Source organism: Leptidea sinapis, chromosome 11 (assembly GCF_905404315.1).
Source record: "Leptidea sinapis chromosome 11, ilLepSina1.1, whole genome shotgun sequence".
Classification (NCBI taxonomy): Eukaryota; Metazoa; Arthropoda; class Insecta; order Lepidoptera; family Pieridae; genus Leptidea; species Leptidea sinapis.
The window spans coordinates 4,689,248-4,705,219 of record NC_066275.1 but is presented as its reverse complement, the minus strand read 5'-3'; the positions used below and the strand labels follow the sequence as shown (position 1 = coordinate 4,705,219).

Below are 15,972 nucleotides of genomic sequence, written 5' to 3'. Positions count from 1 at the left end.
GATCGGGTTGATAACGACATCATGATTAAAAAATTTAGTTCAAAACTGTTAAAGCTAATTGCAAGTTATCTATCTGAAAGAGAACATATAGAACATTCAAAACGTTTATTTCTTTAAATTATTCTCATAATGATTCTTTAGGATCTAGGTTATAATTAGCGCGAATAGCCCTTTTCTGCAGCAAAAAGATGGTATTCATATCGGCCGCACTGCCCCACAACAATATACCATAGGACATAATGCTATGAAAATAACTAAAGTATACTAGTCGCACCGTATCTATGTCAGTTAACTGTCTACTTTTCTTAACCGCATATGCTGCAGAGCTAAGCCTATTCGCCAATCCATCTATATGGGGGCCCCATTACAATTTGGAATCAAGAGTAATGCCAAGAAATACAGCAGATTCCACTGCTTTACCACCTCTCCGTTTAATAAAATATTTGCATCTACATTTTTGACATTTGGCGCGGTAAAATTAATATACTTGGTTTTATTACTATTTAACAATAAGTTATTGGCGCTAAACCAGTACACGATGTCGGATAGAGCATTGTTTACTTCGTCATATAAAATTTCGCTTCTTTTTACTTTGAATATAAGTGAAGTGACAGAACGAGAATATTAGTGCCAAAATGAGAAAACTCAATGAACAATCATTTGAAAATGACAGATTCCAAATTCAAATGTAATTTTTTGTGTATTTCTAATATAACAGTATTTATGGCCAGACTAAGTACTAATTATCGCGAAGATGAAGAAAAAATTATTACTTAAGAATCTCGATCAAAACTTTTGATGAATTTCTGATGAAATTTTTGATGCTTCGCGATGTCGAACTCGATATTTGTTCATGTTCAATACGAAATCACTTTCAGTACAAGTGACGACGATGATACGGACATCCGTACAGTCGGTCCACCGAATGCAGCACTAAACGCGTTCATATTTTGTTAATCGTTAGCGTGTCGGCCGACCGACCGACGGCACGCATGTGCCCGCGCTCGACCGACCGCGACGGTCCACGTACAAAGCGCGTAGCAATTTACGCGTGCGTACGGTCGGTCCAGTATTTATATAAATAACAAGCGCGAGTGACGTACGCAAGGACGGTCGGTGGAGCACTGAAAAGGCCGAAAAAATAAGAATGATCTGGGAGAAATTAATTTTCATTATTCAAATAACAAAATTAACAAATACCATTTTTCGAGCTAAGACATGCAGCGTAATGCTATACATAGATAGGCAGTGGCTTTAAATAAATCATTTGTTTCTGACATATTACACATAGAACATAAAAAGCGAGACAAAATTATAATAGCATAGGTAAATTCTACTACATAATCCATTTTAAATTTATTTTAAGCAACATTAAAGAACAATAGAAAATTAAATTACTTTATTTAATTTCAATAATTTTCTATAAATTTTGTGTTCTTTAACCATGAGTTAATTTCTATTGTGTCATTAGACACGTATATATCGTCCTGATTTCAATTTGAGAAGGTTTTTCCTGTCGTGTGAATGCGGCGTTTTGATCTTGATTACAACCAGATTGTGGTCAGTACTGACATTCGCAGTACATTTGGGCTGTGACGTACAAATCCATTTTATTAGGTTCTTCGTTTCGTAAGCTTTGTAAAAGGTGTAGCCATCCACAAGTAAGTTTGTTTTACCATTCTCCATTGTTATGGCTGAAAATATAATAAACCAATATTTACATTATGTTTTCATGAATAATTTAAATTATTTTTATATGTTGTAACAAATGTAACACATCGATATTTTGTTTCCCCTATATGTGATCAGATGAATGTATTTGGAGGTGTGAACGATAAACAGATAAATCTATGGACAGCGATAGATATCTTGTACTAGCAAAGCAACATAAGACCGTATTTCCGCGTGCCCTAGAAACTTACAAAGTATATCTCACCCAAATAATGTGTCAAGTTCATTGTCAATACAGTCTTTGAACCTAGTAGGTCAAGATTTGTCTATAATCAAATCAAATCAAATACGTATATTTCTCCCAATATATTTTATTTAATTTTTATTTCTTACAATAGTAAAGCTATACTTATTTTTAAAATGTTAAAACTACAGTTGAGAGACGGGAGCTCAAGCTAGGTAGAACCTGTTCTATGAGTCTCCTGCCCCCCCCTTAACTAATTATATAATTTCTTTTTACTGTCTATATTATTGAGACATGTATAAATATAAAATATGTTTGTGTATGTATATATTTGTGCATGATTATGAATACTTCAAAGAGAGTATTATTCTCTTTTCAGTTTGTCTGTGTGTTCAGTGTTAGTAAAGATGATAAAAATTATATGAACCTATATGTATCTCTATGTGTTTGTATTATAGTAACATTGGGGCTAAAAGATTTTCTGTTACATCATAATCGTGTTGAAGTAGCCATGTTATTAAATATTTCTTACAAGAATAATATGTATTATTAATTAAATTTAATGTATTATTTGCCTTGTTATATAAAGTCGGACCTTGCCAGCAGTAGAACTAACTAACGTAGGCAGTCCTTAAACGAGGTTTTTTACAAACTTCATATTTATAATCCCAGATTGTATACAGTCCATTGAAATGTTACAATTTAAGGACCGAATTTTGCATTTTTAGAGGACGCAATTTTATTTTTCGGACATATATTGGGGGTCAATAGAAGCTTCACCCCAAGTTTATGGGGTTGCCACCCTTGTTCCCCGGCCGCCATCTTGGAAAAACTTGGGGGGAAAACACTTTTTTCGCGATATCTCGGAAACTAGGCGTCTTACAAAAAATTCGTAATGACATAAAGTGTAGCAAATTGTTTTGAATCTAATTAAATATTAAAGAAGTAATAAGCAAAATATTTAAAAAAAAAATCTGTTTTGCATTATAACTTTTTTTTATACATTTTGCAAAAAAATTATCTCAAACCTATCTTGTAGATGATCATTTGCAGAAAATTTTTCCCTGTATTTTTTTTTAATTGCATTTATTTAAAACGCTGTTTCAGCGCTCAAAAGTTGTTATTGTAAATATATTCATAAAAAAGTTTTTGTTAAATTCATACAACTTAACTTATTCATTTTAACTGTTTTCCCCGTCATCTATGAGGTAGTCTGTAGGCGCTTTAAGGTAATCATCGACTTCATAATATTATTTTCAATCACTTATTAATAATTTGTTATGTTTTTAAAGTGATAACCCTCACTTCTAGGATAAATACACAAATAAAATTTGAAAAACATCAAAATTTTATGAACGATGCGGGACTCGAACCCACGACCGTAGGGTTAAGGTTAATAGAGAACCGGCACGGAACGCCGGAGGTCGTAGTTTCGAGACCCGCATCGTTCATAAAATTTTGTTGTTTTTCAAATTTTATTTGTGAATCACTTATTAAGTAAGCTACTCTAATCTACTTTTCTTCGATGGTCCAGGCTGGGGCTCAGAATCTAAATTAAAGTCTAATGTGAAAGTTTCAGGAATGACAGGAGTTAAAATTGGAGTCATACTTGGATGTTCATCTTCGAATTCACTTTCTTCCATTATATATATCATTTTTGTAGGCAAAACAATTTGCTACGAATTATTTCGTAACGATTTTTTTGTAAAACGGCCAGTTTCCGAGATATCGCGAAAAAAGTGTTTACACCCCTTTTTCCAAGATGGCGGCCGGGGAACAAGGGTGGCGACCCCATAAACTTGGGGTTAAGCTCTATTGAACCCCCACACATGTCCCAAAAATAAAATTGCATTCTCTAAAAATGTAAAGCTATGCAACATTTCAATGGACTAATAGACAATTTTATTATTAATTAACGTGCCACAAAGTGTCAATTTTTAATACCTGTGACAGTTCTCAAATTTCAAGACTCTAGCGTTATTCCAACCTAAGCTGTTTTAGTTTAGTTAGTTTATAAAGGTCTTTATTTACCATAAGCTTAAAGTCTAATACAATGGATGCTGTACATAATCACTAAAAGACAATTATTTTACATAGACTAATGACGTCTTTCTAAAATATTTAGATATAAAACAATATAAACTTAATAAACAAGATAATGAAATAGGAAGGTATTAAAATCTATACTATATAATAATATAATATTATAAAGCTGCCGTGTTTGTTTGTTTGTTTGTTTGAACGCGCTAATCTCTGGTACTACTGGTCCGATTTGATGATTCTTTCAGTGTTGGGTAGTCCATTTATCGAGGAAGGCTATAAGTTATGTTTTTTTTTTTCAAAATTAGGGATCCGTAATAAAATTGCTATTTTGTAACACAAGGTGTAAAATCGAAAACCTATTTTTGCGTGCGCTGCAAAAACTATTGACAATAGAACAAAATGATGTACAGCTATAATTACTTACTTATTATTACTTATAAAACTATCGCGTGAATTATACTTTATATGGCAAAACAACGTTTGCCGGGTCAGCTAGTACAAAAATAAATCTCGCTGACTTTGTGGTCATACAAGTTTTAGATTATGTACCAACTTAATTTATTTTTAAGAAGGTATAACAATATTATTTACTTACTTTATGATTAGTATTGAACAATTAAATTGTGTTTAATCTGCTAATATTATGTCACAACAATACTTATATTGCAAAATAATATTGTTATACCTTCTTAAAAATAAATTAAGTAGGTACATAATCTAAAACTTGTATGACCACAACCTTAGCTGTAGCCGGTTCGAAAATATGACGAAACACTTTGCTCATAATGACATTCTTATAGACGAATGTATCGGCCCGAAACTAATTTGAGAAGTCTCCTCCTTTCGTGTGAATGCGATGTTTTGGCTCTAATTATAACCAGATTGTGATCTGTAATAACTGTCGCAGTACATTTGGGGTGTGACGTACAAATCCATCGTTTTAGCTTCTTCGTTTCGTTAGTTTTGTAGAAAGTATAACCATCGACGACTAAATTTGTTTTACCATTCTTCATAATTATCTCTGAAAAACCAATAAGCGGTTACAGACATTTCTTCATGGTGAATGTTAGTTATGAAATATGTTATCCTCGCAAAGTGAACTAGACTAGTGATGATCTGGTGACTGACATTTATAGGGTTCCGTATCCATTCGCGTCCGTAGGTCTATCAGCGGACTGTATCTCGCTAAGCGCAATACTGAGACAATTTAATTTTTTTAATAGGTATATTTAAATAAATGTTTCTTTTGCAAATGTATTGAATTGTTCGTACTTGTCAAAATCACGATGGTATTTGACAGTTTTGTACTTGTAACAGAAAAAAAGGAATCATTGTAGTTTTGTTCACTTCATTGAGCATCTGTCCGGTTGTCATTTACTTTTTCTCAGGAACGCATGTAGATTTCAAGTTAAAATTAACCAAAAGTTATATATAAATTCAAATAGTTTTAATTCAAAATAGGATATCATATCACTTATATCAAATGAAAAACTACAGAGCATAACTAACTATATGAGCAGCACGTTTAGTAGGTCTTCACATATTAAAAAAATAAAAAGTAACAATAAAACAACCGATATCAAAAAAACTATTCCAAAACAGTATAATATGCACACAAAACTAATTGCGTTTTCTACTACTAATTAATATAACTTAGTTACGATTGTTATTTTTGGAGTCGGTGTAAGCCAAGGTAGGTTTGTAACTACATAGTACATAGTTATAGGAGAGATGTGCTTGTGTCGCACGCGCGACGTGACGAGGCGAGGGGCGACAGCGGGGCCGCGTCGAGTGGCCGCTTTTATTCTTTCGCATTAGGCACGTATATATCGTCCTGATTTCAATTTGAGAAGGTTTTTCCTGTCGTGTGAATGCGGCGTTTTGATCTTGATTACAACCAGATTGTGGTCAGTACTGACATTCGCAGTACATTTGGGTATTGAAGTACAATTCCATTTTATTAGGTTCTTCGTTTCGTAAGCTTTGTAAAAGGTGTAGCCATCCACAAGTAAATTTGTTTTACCATTCTGCATTGTTATGGCTGAAAATACAGTAAAATTTTATTTATATCACGGATTCGTCAATACTATTAATGAAATAGTTTCTTTATATGTTCGGGATTGTAAAACGTCTTTCTCCTATTGTCTTTGTCTCTCAAGTGTCATAGGTCGATCGTTTATATACTGCATGTGTGCTCAGACCCATGTAATTGTAGGTGTGGAAATTGAGGTTATTAGGTTTAAGCTTGCACTGCTGTAGTTTTGCTGTACTACATAATTGCATTAAGTTACAATTTGTGTGCGTCTTCTGTAAGGCACGGTAACTATGGACTCACTCCAGCAGGATAACAAGAATATCTTTGAACTTGAAATATAAGTACTAAATACTCTAATGATACCATATTTGGTCCATTTAAGTTGGTTGTTTCTTTCTTTATTGAATAGGTTGAACTTCTGATAATGTTAGATTACCAACCCTAAGAGAGTTCAAATTAGGGTCAAAAAATAGTTGAAAAATAACTAAAAACAAGCTTTTAAAGAAAACCATAACTAAAAAGAAGACAATCATTTTTAATAAGCATAAACCATAAGCAACAAAAAAAATGAATTTTATCGTAGAAAAGCATAGGGTGCTTGGGCACTTCGCTGTAAATGTTTAATTCACACATATGTCAGCTTAATGTGTTAACAAGCGCTACCAAATGCCATAAGATATTCCCAATTAATAATTACATTTCTTTAACTACTGTTAATAATTGAATACTATTTAATATAATTATCACTGTGATTAGAAATAGCTATAACAACTGTTACGTCTTTTATATTTAGTTAACTTATACCTAATTTCATTTGGAAATATAGTGGACTTATCTATAATATAAAACAAGTTCTGTTGCGTTCGGTTCGGAGATCCGAGGGGTGCAGCGCGGGGAACGAGTCCACCGCGGGGAACGAGTCCACCGCGCCGCGTGATGGACTCGTGGTGACTCGGTTGAATAATTCGCGCGCTCGCACAGCGACCGCGTCGTCAGTCGTCACTAGACACTTAGGCCAGCTATCACTGTTGTGCGAACCGCATGAGTATTGTGTGCTGTGCGCGCGCTCGCCATCTGTTTGACGTCATATGACACGTCGCAACTTGAAAATTTGTGTTTTTTTATGTTACCTATTTTAATTGTCTAACTTCTAGTGATCTAACCCCATACGGGGCACTACGACTGGGTTAGAAGAAATTCTTTTTCTTCCACTGGGGAAGAAAGACCAACCAGAACTACTGGAATCACTTGTGACCTACACGTGCACCACACAGCGTACTAAGCAGGTCAGGGGAGTGCAGCTGGTAGCTTAAGGCAACTGCAGCGACTACATGAGAACCTACCTTCGACCTTTGAGACCTTATAATAATCTTAATTCTTAACTTGTTTTAAACCACTTTAGTAATTCTTGTTTTAAATTGATCGTAATACTAAAATCAAACCTTAATTATTCTTGAATTTAACTTTTACTCTCTTAAACGTAACTTTATTTTAATTGTAATTCAATAGATAATTTCTTAACTTATTTTGTCGTTTTTGTTTTATTCATAAAGTATACGTGACACAGCATATAATATCAATATTAGTTGATTCGTGTAAGTTATTTGGCACTACAGCAATGCCAACTAACAGTTAGTAGCATCAACACGGTAGACGGTCGTGCCCTATATTTAAGCCAGAGCGCTGAGTTCGAGGAGGCATTGAATGATAGCAAATAGCCAGGTTTTCCGAGTTTCCTGGATTTTCCCCCACAAACCTTATGTATTAGTTTTAAGCATAATAAAGTTTTATCTCTCAACACGTAGATAGGGTTGTAGAAATAAGTTTTCTGATACCTACATATATAAGGCTTAATTGTAAATTGCTATATTTTATTAATTTTATTTATTCAATGAACAAAATTATCTTAATATATATAATAATAAAGACATACTCGCAAATCCTCTAAGGTTTATGTGCGAGCGGTAAGTTCGCATTACAATAATTGTTTGAATTACTTAAGACTTAATATAACATATAGTAGTATTATTAAAAATATACATCATAGGTATTCCTGGTTATTAGCTTCTAGATAGTATTTTTTAGCTTTACTTTGAAATTTTTCTTTTGCAGATATACATCTATTAGATCATTAGGTAATGTATTTAAAATCCTTGGTAATACATAGTTACAGGTTCTTTTACCATATACATTGTTATATTTAGGTAGACAAAACTTATTTAGGTAGGCTTGTTTCCTTATCCATATTTTTTTTTCTTTCATATTTCTTAACATTACAATATGTATTATTATATTCTACAACTAAAATAACGAATCTTATTTTAGAGTGTATCGACATAACATTACAATAGAAAAATAGTTCTTGGTGGTTATTAGTAAATTTATATTTAACATGGTTAGGCACAATGGTTTTAAGTAATCTTATTAATTGTAAGTTATGAATTTTTTCTAAATATGTTTTATACGTTCTGCCATAACAGCACAACCCGTACCCAACAACAGAGTCAGCCAGGGCAAGATATAGTAGTCTCAAGATTTTGTAGTTCATTTTGTATTTAAGTATTGATAATCTAGAAAGTATTGACCTTAGTTTATTACATACAAATTGTATATGAGGACTCCACGTAAAGTTATTGTCTATAATTAGCCCAAGGTACATATGTTCTTTCACTACATCCAGTGGTGTACAGTTTGTGCTGTTATGACTTGTATTATTGTGTTGACAGTCGTGACAGTGGGCTAATATCAAAGGTTTATATGAAGATTTGTTATGAGGGGATTCTATGCACATTAACTAGGTTTTTTGCGCGTTAATGGCTAAACCCACATCGTGAGACCATTGACACATAGCGTCGAAGTTTTCTTTCTGCTATTTTAATATCAGTGTCGGCCACAACTATACACGTGTCATCAGCAACTGGTATACGGAACCGTGTTTGAATAACCTGCACATATTGTTTACGTATATAAGGTATTCGTTCGTTGCGATTATCGAGCCCTGAGCAGTTCCTTCCATAATAAGTAATTTTGTATATATTTTACTATCAAATATAGAAATTTGGAATTTGATTTTTTTTTTCGAGGAGGCATTACTCATTGTGAATTCTAAGAGGTAACGCTGCCCAAATTGGATATAGTCATTTATTATAATAATAATTATTATTGGAAACTGTAAAATACAGATATTTCAATTTTAAATTACCAACCCCTTCTACACATATTGATAAAAGTAGAGTTGTTTTAAAGATATCAATAAATACACCTTTTACACACTTCCTAAGTTTCAATTGAATTATAAAATAATTGAAAATAATGTTCAAAGGTGAAGATAATAAATGAAAAATACAGTTTCTTTTTATAGCTTGATTTAAAATGAGGGAAATTAAGAGATAATATTAGCTTTATAGGTATAAAACAACAAAATATAATAAATATTTATATTTATTATATTTTGTTGTTTTTTCTCTGTTACTTTCTCTTCCGAGTAGTTAATACTATAGCGAGTTTCTTGATCGGGCGGAAATACAGTAAATGACCCAAAGTATCGGGTGTTCGGGCCCTAGAGAACTTACCGTACTACAAACGTGTTGCTCACCGTTAACGATAAATAAATGTATGGAGAGCGACAGATATCTTATACTATCGGTGCAACATAATACCGTGTGTTTGTAATCTCAACAAAAAAATATTTTATGTTAAGTTCTCTGCCAATTTAGGATCAAGTAGGTAGTAGCCAAGTTTTCTTTATAAACCCAGACTCTATGGACACTTGTACTGCTTGTATAGAGGTAAAAACTATCACTTTTTACACCTGTGACGGCTGCAGCTGCTTTCAAGACGAAGAAGAAACGAAAATACGACAAAGCTCATAATGACTGATGTTTATAGACGAATGTATCGGCCAGAATTTAATTTGATAAGTCTCCTCCTTTCGTGTAAATGCGGTGTTTTCGCCTTGATTATAACAAGATTGTGGTCCGTCCTAACATTCGCAGGACATTTGGGCTGTGACGTACAAATCCATCTTATAAGCTTCTTCGTTTCGTAAGACTTATAAAAAGTATAACCATCGACGAGTAAATTTGTTTTACCATTCTTCATTATTATCTCTGAAAACCAATAAGCGGTTACAGACATTTCTTCATGGTGAATGTTAGTTATGAAATATGTTATATTTAAAAAGTGAACTAGACTAGTGATGATCTGGCGACTGACATTTATAAGGTTCCGTATCCATGGGGTAATATTACTAAGATTTCGTGAGCCGTCCGTCAATCTGTCACGGACTGTATCTAATAGCTGACAAGACAGCTGAAAGTTTAACAGTGTGGGTAATGGCGCCATGCATATGATTTCATTATTTTTTTTTAGCGTTTATTTCTTGTGAGTACAATATTTTAGAGTTTAGTACAGCACACGGCACACCTAATGGTAAGTGATCACCTCAGCCCAAACTCTCTCATAACGCCAGAGGAATCAAAGACCGTTGTCGATCTTATAAAGCATATATGTGAATTCAAAAACCTGCAACACATTGGTACCTACGGGGCCGGCGAGCATCGAACCGAGGGCTCCGTCGTGAGAGTCAACAATTGAACATATTACACGATTAATTGCAGCTAAAATTAAAAACAGTAATAATAAAGTAAAAGCATCTTAGAATGTAATTAATAATGACACTGGTAGATCGAGTTGCCGTAATACCCCTATGTGTTTAAATATCAATAATCGCATAATAAAATCGGAAATAGAAATTGCAAATAAATTTCATAAATACTTCTTCTCGCAAATACTTCTCTCTTCGGCAGTTCTTTTGACCCTGGTAATTTTAGGCCTATTACAGTGCTGCCTGTTTTTAGTAAAATTTTTGAAAAACTTTTGCTTCAGCAGCTACAAATGCATTTTTGTAAATTATTGAACAAAAATCAATTTGGTTTCACTAGCGGCTTATCAACAATTAATGCTAGAACCTAGACTCATTGAAACATCTTCGACGCCTGGAAAGAGTCACAGGATGCACTGAGCATTTTTTGTGATTTGTCCAAAGCATTTAACTGCGTCCACCGTGAAACTTTACTCCTAATACTAATTCATTAAGGAGTAAAAAATACAGACCTAAATCTGTTAAAATCATATTTAAGCGAAAGAGTTCAGATAGTCGAAGTAAATGGTAAACGATCTTCGGGTAAAGATGTAGGAATAGGTGTTCTCAGAGTCGTCTCATTCTCGGTCCTTTCTTGTTTCTTATATATATTAACGATTTACCGTTTGTGGTAGATGATAGCCATGAGATTGTATTATTTGCTAACGATACTTCACTTATTTTTAAAGTGAAGCGACGTGCAGATATTGATGACGAGGTAAACAATGACCTAAAATTGAGCCCTGTGGTGCACCCGTACGCATTGCTGCTCCAGTGGTTGTCTTCGATAAGATTGATGACTGATTGACTACTATTTTCTTTAAATACCTGAAGGTAAATGAAAAAACTTACAAAGTACTTGAATGAAACTGATTTATTGTAGTTTATAATACGATACATTACTTAACACAATTTATGCATCTATCATAAATAAAATAAAGACATACCCTCGCTTCGCTTCAGTCGTCAAAAAGCAGTCAACCGTTTATAAAAAGTAATTTTGAAGTGTATGCCTGAATCTGATGTCACCCTGACGTTTGAGCAGTGCGGTAATTTTCATATGGATCTCTTATTAATTCCTTGAAATTCAAATTTTTATATTTGTTAATAAAAGTGCCTTCAATTGGTTAAAAATTACTAAAATCCAAGCAACAGTTTTTGAGTTTACCCGGAACAAATAAACGATATATTTTATGAAATATTTTATATGTACCTACTAGTTTTTAATTATCGGAGATGGACTATCCATTTATGATTAAGATTATAAATTGAAAGAAATTTGTTGATGTTTACCTATACATAAAATTTTACGTGTTTGTTATATTTTTCTCACAAATTGTAATTTTAATATAGCTGTGTAAATCATATCATCAATATAAACCATTAAATTCTATATACGCATATAACGACCAGACTCCATTTGAATAAGCGTTCTTCTTTTGTGATTATGATCTAAATTCATCTCCACTATTACCAAGTCGTGATTCGTACTGACGTAGGCGCTGCATGCCGGCCGTGCTGTACAACTCCATTTTATGATTTTCTTTGATTCATAATATTTATTATAGGTATAGCCGCCCATAAAGAGATTATTTCTTCCATTCTCCATTGTAATTACTGAAACAAAATAAACGAGAATAGTAAAAATAAAATTATGTTACATTTTTCTTTAAGCTATGAAACGTGAATTATTTATTTTATCAATACCTACCGTAAGCGTAATAGATTCCCAGTAAGGTTGTTTCACTTCAGATCAGGTACAGTAAACAATGCGTGCATATAATCTTAATATATATAAATCTCGTGTCACAATGTTTGTCCTCAATGGACTCCTAAACTAATGAACGGATTTTAATGGTGATTACTTCATGGAGTGCAGTTTGGTCCAACTTGAGAGAAAGGGTAGTTTTTATTTCGATTTGAGACCCATTAATATTTTTATTTTCAATATTTGTTTTGTATGGACATATTTTCTATGAGAGAATTTAGTGACGCACGGTTTGACAGTTCCGCTGTGAAACAATTTCATTCTAACAACAGGGAGCATATTTACGAAATAATTTTTGATGTTTTGAAATATAAAACAGTTGTTTTTTTACTATCTACAGAACAACGTCTGTCGGGGCACCTAGTATTATATATATATATAATAGCGTTGTTTGACATAAAGTGGCAATTTGTATCTAACATTAGTACTTAGAAAAAGCAGGGACATATTTTGTCTTGATTTGGAAGATGATCTGGAATTAGGGACCCTATGATGAATTGGCTATCGCTCAAGATTTTGGAGACGCGGTATCCCGATACTAGGCGAGGTATTATGAGTAGTAAGAAGTTAAGAGGAGCAGTGATACGACAACTAGAGCTTTTTAGCCGTTAAAGTTGGATCTTCATCAAACTACCTTTAAGAGTTTAAATTAAGCAAATCAGTACTCGAATATTTATTCGTTTGGCAGAGCTGCTCATATAAAAATACCGATGATAATAATGGTTATATTCATTCACCGAAAAGAAAAAATCTTCTTTGCTATAATGTTTTAAAATCCTTCGCTTCACCAATGACAGGTATGAGAAGCTTCTTTAATAACACTGAAGTCAACACTCAAACTTAGAAATGCCTTACACATACTCCGGTTAACACACCGCCACACTGTAACACCACTCTTATTCAAGCGATGCTTATTGTATCTAAAGCCATATCTTATCAGAATTTCTTGTCCCCTTAATGATTTAATTATATCCACTTCTTGCTTCTTCATTCTTCTCTTCCCTCTCCCAATGTATTCGAAAGGAATAATGTATCCTGAAATTATGAAACTTCCTTAAAATCAAACTAAGGAATACGTTTCTTGTAATCGGCCTTTCTAATTACGCTACAGGCAGGGATAACCTTGGTATATTTTTCTTATGTCTAAGTATCAGATTATATTAGTATCATCATAATGTTCTATTGAACTTAAGTTATCTGTAGACTTATCGACTATTACGTTGCATTCAATAAAAGTAAGAATTTAACATAATTATGACTTTATTACCACCACATGAAATTTATACAGTATTACAGTAACATTGTAGTGGTGAGTCCGAATAATAAGAGAGAAATAAAACAATTTGAAGAAGTTTTTAGCAACTATATTAATATACTTAGTTCATAAAACTTCAATTACCTAATCCTTACAGATTTAAAACTTGTTTCTACATTATAACAAGTTGCAAATAACATCCTATTAAATGTTTATGTAATATCCTACTAGGGCAGAGATATTTTTGATGTTTTTACTTATGGCTTGTCTTACGACTACTGTGAAGATGTATAGAATGTGGTTATTACCTTATATTGAAGATCTCATCTTAGCATAGGCACCTGTACTGGATAAAACAAGGACCTGCTTCTCATGACTATGATCCATATAAACCGATATGATGTTGCCTTGTTTGTCGGCCGTGACCCGACTTCTGCAGTTCCCTGACGAAGTGCAGTACCACTGCTCAGCTCTCCGGGAAACGTGTTTCTTGTAGAATGTATACCCATCGTATAGAACCACTACTTTTCCGTTAACCATCCGAATAAGCTCAAGTTTTTCTGCAACAAAGTTACCATAACAAGTATACTATTATCAGGACTTTGCTAGTTGCTTACAGCACAGGCTTATTTTTAATAAATTTTATATGTTAATTAAAGATGACAAAGTAATTAGAAGACCTTAAATGTTTACAACAAAATATTATAAAATCATTTATTTTTGCTTTAAATTAACTGAGCACACCTTCCAGATTAAAATCTGAGGATTTTCTTCCGATAAAACGCCTTTGTTGGCATCTAAGATCTTTTTAATACTGGAACACCGTATTAGTGGAATTGTAGTTTTTCATACAAATATTCAAAGTCCAGCGTCATCAGCAAACATTCAATAGAAGTAGTCTTAATGACAGTTTTCTTTAGATGAGTATGTTTAGGTTCGACTATAGCAGTTTTGTCTTGATTAAGGACCACATAGGCGTCACACTTTTTAGACATGGTACATCCATCTGATCCACTTCTTCGTCGTTTATTTCCAGTAATAAATGTAATCATCAAGCAGCAGATTATTTTATTTTGCCATCTATTTTGATAACCATTAGCAGGTTTTTGTCTTTTTTGTGAAATTTCTGGACATACAAGCGTCCGAGTCTTCTGATTACTCTTATTACGCTCGGAAATACTGCGCAAGAATGATCAATGCATATTTTAGTTGTACGTAGCAGAGTTCAACGAAAACTCGAAAACGTACGGTAGAAAAACGCTAAGCATACAGATGGTAAAGTTCTTCAGAACACTGACCGAGATAAATACAGTAGAAGATGCAGGTTCTTTGGGTTTTTTTATAATTATTTATGTAAATTTGAATCTTCTTTACGATGAAAAATTGCGTTAATTATTTGTATCAAAATTTATTACAAAAAAAAAAATTCGGTCGACAAAAATTTATTGTACTTACAAAAATAAGCGATGTGACAATCATGAACATATTAGGCCTTGTACACATATAAAGAACAATGGCTAACAAAAGTCAGCGAATGGTCTCATTCATTAAACCGTCACACAGACTGTGTTCGTTTATTGTTTAAAGCATGCAAAATAAACCTTTCTTATAACTAGAACAAATTACAGCCTATGGAATATATAATTACCACATGTTGGATGTTTTGAACAACATTTAAACTTAAGTTCTTATTAAAGCTATCTAAGCATAGAGTTCGTTGCACATTGTTGATATAAGCGGGTAGTTGAATTATATTATAATAATCCAGCTGTTTTGCACTGTCTGAAGTGAAGGCAGAATAATAATAATAATTCTTTGTTTGCATAATGTGTGTACAAAATAAATAAAAAATACTATACGAATCAACAGATTAGCCAAAAAGGGCATGCAAATTACATTAGCTCCACGTCATGATATAATAATAAAAGTCTAGCATTACATTACAGCACATTATATTTCATTGTAACATCATATTAACATCTACACAAAATATACATGTCATATACATATGAAGTCAAAGTTAAACACAAGATTATAAAAAAAGAAAATCACAAATTTAAAATGTCAGATACAGCATAGAAATTGTAATTAATTAGCCATTCATATAGTTGAGTTTTAAAAGGACAAATATTCAACATTTTAATAGTATCGGGAAGTTAAATAAATATTTGAATACACATGGCATGACAATTTTAAATAACCAAAGTAGCCCTGGGTGCTCTTTGTAAACAAGTAAGCCTATTTGGACGTCGTTGGTCGCGGCCATACATTTTCCTGACAGTGGTGAAAAGATATCTATTTCTCTGTTTATTTA

At 33.0% G+C, this 15,972-nt stretch overlaps 1 protein-coding gene and 1 long non-coding RNA gene across 2 annotated transcripts in view; both read right to left on the bottom strand.

Annotated features, from left to right (window-relative positions):
* Positions 1-15,972, bottom strand: part of LOC126966760 (uncharacterized) — a 211,286-nt gene that overhangs the window by 64,390 nt on the left and 130,924 nt on the right. The gene's annotated exons all lie outside the window — the stretch shown is intronic.
* LOC126966783 (uncharacterized) lies at positions 13,062-14,795 on the bottom strand. The gene is made up of 2 exons (XR_007729804.1): positions 13,967-14,795; positions 13,062-13,438 (listed from the first exon to the last, which is right to left on the bottom strand). It is a non-coding gene; the product is annotated as an uncharacterized LOC126966783 (long non-coding RNA).